Here is a 3,920-nt window from a genome sequence, read left to right on the forward strand (position 1 = left end):
GGGGGGGGTGGGGGGGGGGGGGGGTGGGGGGGGGGGGGGGTGGGGGGGGGGGGGGGTGGGGGGGGGGGGGGGTGGGGGGGGGGGGGGGTGGGGGGGGGGGGGGGTGGGGGGGGGGGGGGGTGGGGGGGGGGGGGGGTGGGGGGGGGGGGGGGTGGGGGGGGGGGGGGGTGGGGGGGGGGGGGGGTGGGGGGGGGGGGGGGTGGGGGGGGGGGGGGGTGGGGGGGGGGGGGGGTGGGGGGGGGGGGGGGTGGGGGGGGGGGGGGGTGGGGGGGGGGGGGGGTGGGGGGGGGGGGGGGTGGGGGGGGGGGGGGGTGGGGGGGGGGGGGGGTGGGGGGGGGGGGGGGTGGGGGGGGGGGGGGGTGGGGGGGGGGGGGGGTGGGGGGGGGGGGGGGTGGGGGGGGGGGGGGGTGGGGGGGGGGGGGGGTGGGGGGGGGGGGGGGTGGGGGGGGGGGGGGGTGGGGGGGGGGGGGGGTGGGGGGGGGGGGGGGTGGGGGGGGGGGGGGGTGGGGGGGGGGGGGGGTGGGGGGGGGGGGGGGTGGGGGGGGGGGGGGGTGGGGGGGGGGGGGGGTGGGGGGGGGGGGGGGTGGGGGGGGGGGGGGGTGGGGGGGGGGGGGGGTGGGGGGGGGGGGGGGTGGGGGGGGGGGGGGGTGGGGGGGGGGGGGGGTGGGGGGGGGGGGGGGTGGGGGGGGGGGGGGGTGGGGGGGGGGGGGGGTGGGGGGGGGGGGGGGTGGGGGGGGGGGGGGGTGGGGGGGGGGGGGGGTGGGGGGGGGGGGGGGTGGGGGGGGGGGGGGGTGGGGGGGGGGGGGGGTGGGGGGGGGGGGGGGTGGGGGGGGGGGGGGGTGGGGGGGGGGGGGGGTGGGGGGGGGGGGGGGTGGGGGGGGGGGGGGGTGGGGGGGGGGGGGGGTGGGGGGGGGGGGGGGTGGGGGGGGGGGGGGGTGGGGGGGGGGGGGGGTGGGGGGGGGGGGGGGTGGGGGGGGGGGGGGGTGGGGGGGGGGGGGGGTGGGGGGGGGGGGGGGTGGGGGGGGGGGGGGGTGGGGGGGGGGGGGGGTGGGGGGGGGGGGGGGTGGGGGGGGGGGGGGGTGGGGGGGGGGGGGGGTGGGGGGGGGGGGGGGTGGGGGGGGGGGGGGGTGGGGGGGGGGGGGGGTGGGGGGGGGGGGGGGTGGGGGGGGGGGGGGGTGGGGGGGGGGGGGGGTGGGGGGGGGGGGGGGTGGGGGGGGGGGGGGGTGGGGGGGGGGGGGGGTGGGGGGGGGGGGGGGTGGGGGGGGGGGGGGGTGGGGGGGGGGGGGGGTGGGGGGGGGGGGGGGTGGGGGGGGGGGGGGGTGGGGGGGGGGGGGGGTGGGGGGGGGGGGGGGTGGGGGGGGGGGGGGGTGGGGGGGGGGGGGGGTGGGGGGGGGGGGGGGTGGGGGGGGGGGGGGGTGGGGGGGGGGGGGGGTGGGGGGGGGGGGGGGTGGGGGGGGGGGGGGGTGGGGGGGGGGGGGGGTGGGGGGGGGGGGGGGTGGGGGGGGGGGGGGGTGGGGGGGGGGGGGGGTGGGGGGGGGGGGGGGTGGGGGGGGGGGGGGGTGGGGGGGGGGGGGGGTGGGGGGGGGGGGGGGTGGGGGGGGGGGGGGGTGGGGGGGGGGGGGGGTGGGGGGGGGGGGGGGTGGGGGGGGGGGGGGGTGGGGGGGGGGGGGGGTGGGGGGGGGGGGGGGTGGGGGGGGGGGGGGGTGGGGGGGGGGGGGGGTGGGGGGGGGGGGGGGTGGGGGGGGGGGGGGGTGGGGGGGGGGGGGGGTGGGGGGGGGGGGGGGTGGGGGGGGGGGGGGGTGGGGGGGGGGGGGGGTGGGGGGGGGGGGGGGTGGGGGGGGGGGGGGGTGGGGGGGGGGGGGGGTGGGGGGGGGGGGGGGTGGGGGGGGGGGGGGGTGGGGGGGGGGGGGGGTGGGGGGGGGGGGGGGTGGGGGGGGGGGGGGGTGGGGGGGGGGGGGGGTGGGGGGGGGGGGGGGTGGGGGGGGGGGGGGGTGGGGGGGGGGGGGGGTGGGGGGGGGGGGGGGTGGGGGGGGGGGGGGGTGGGGGGGGGGGGGGGTGGGGGGGGGGGGGGGTGGGGGGGGGGGGGGGTGGGGGGGGGGGGGGGTGGGGGGGGGGGGGGGTGGGGGGGGGGGGGGGTGGGGGGGGGGGGGGGTGGGGGGGGGGGGGGGTGGGGGGGGGGGGGGGTGGGGGGGGGGGGGGGTGGGGGGGGGGGGGGGTGGGGGGGGGGGGGGGTGGGGGGGGGGGGGGGTGGGGGGGGGGGGGGGTGGGGGGGGGGGGGGGTGGGGGGGGGGGGGGGTGGGGGGGGGGGGGGGTGGGGGGGGGGGGGGGTGGGGGGGGGGGGGGGTGGGGGGGGGGGGGGGTGGGGGGGGGGGGGGGTGGGGGGGGGGGGGGGTGGGGGGGGGGGGGGGTGGGGGGGGGGGGGGGTGGGGGGGGGGGGGGGTGGGGGGGGGGGGGGGTGGGGGGGGGGGGGGGTGGGGGGGGGGGGGGGTGGGGGGGGGGGGGGGTGGGGGGGGGGGGGGGTGGGGGGGGGGGGGGGTGGGGGGGGGGGGGGGTGGGGGGGGGGGGGGGTGGGGGGGGGGGGGGGTGGGGGGGGGGGGGGGTGGGGGGGGGGGGGGGTGGGGGGGGGGGGGGGTGGGGGGGGGGGGGGGTGGGGGGGGGGGGGGGTGGGGGGGGGGGGGGGTGGGGGGGGGGGGGGGTGGGGGGGGGGGGGGGTGGGGGGGGGGGGGGGTGGGGGGGGGGGGGGGTGGGGGGGGGGGGGGGTGGGGGGGGGGGGGGGTGGGGGGGGGGGGGGGTGGGGGGGGGGGGGGGTGGGGGGGGGGGGGGGTGGGGGGGGGGGGGGGTGGGGGGGGGGGGGGGTGGGGGGGGGGGGGGGTGGGGGGGGGGGGGGGTGGGGGGGGGGGGGGGTGGGGGGGGGGGGGGGTGGGGGGGGGGGGGGGTGGGGGGGGGGGGGGGTGGGGGGGGGGGGGGGTGGGGGGGGGGGGGGGTGGGGGGGGGGGGGGGTGGGGGGGGGGGGGGGTGGGGGGGGGGGGGGGTGGGGGGGGGGGGGGGTGGGGGGGGGGGGGGGTGGGGGGGGGGGGGGGTGGGGGGGGGGGGGGGTGGGGGGGGGGGGGGGTGGGGGGGGGGGGGGGTGGGGGGGGGGGGGGGTGGGGGGGGGGGGGGGTGGGGGGGGGGGGGGGTGGGGGGGGGGGGGGGTGGGGGGGGGGGGGGGTGGGGGGGGGGGGGGGTGGGGGGGGGGGGGGGTGGGGGGGGGGGGGGGTGGGGGGGGGGGGGGGTGGGGGGGGGGGGGGGTGGGGGGGGGGGGGGGTGGGGGGGGGGGGGGGTGGGGGGGGGGGGGGGTGGGGGGGGGGGGGGGTGGGGGGGGGGGGGGGTGGGGGGGGGGGGGGGTGGGGGGGGGGGGGGGTGGGGGGGGGGGGGGGTGGGGGGGGGGGGGGGTGGGGGGGGGGGGGGGTGGGGGGGGGGGGGGGTGGGGGGGGGGGGGGGTGGGGGGGGGGGGGGGTGGGGGGGGGGGGGGGTGGGGGGGGGGGGGGGTGGGGGGGGGGGGGGGTGGGGGGGGGGGGGGGTGGGGGGGGGGGGGGGTGGGGGGGGGGGGGGGTGGGGGGGGGGGGGGGTGGGGGGGGGGGGGGGTGGGGGGGGGGGGGGGTGGGGGGGGGGGGGGGTGGGGGGGGGGGGGGGTGGGGGGGGGGGGGGGTGGGGGGGGGGGGGGGTGGGGGGGGGGGGGGGTGGGGGGGGGGGGGGGTGGGGGGGGGGGGGGGTGGGGGGGGGGGGGGGTGGGGGGGGGGGGGGGTGGGGGGGGGGGGGGGTGGGGGGGGGGGGGGGTGGGGGGGGGGGGGGGTGGGGGGGGGGGGGGGTGGGGGGGGGGGGGGGTGGGGGGGGGGGGGGGTGGGGGGGGGGGGGGGTGGGGGGGGGGGGGGGTGGGGGGG

Source organism: Sphaerodactylus townsendi, linkage group LG15 (genome assembly GCF_021028975.2).
Source record: "Sphaerodactylus townsendi isolate TG3544 linkage group LG15, MPM_Stown_v2.3, whole genome shotgun sequence".
In the NCBI taxonomy this organism is placed as follows: Eukaryota; Metazoa; Chordata; class Lepidosauria; order Squamata; family Sphaerodactylidae; genus Sphaerodactylus; species Sphaerodactylus townsendi.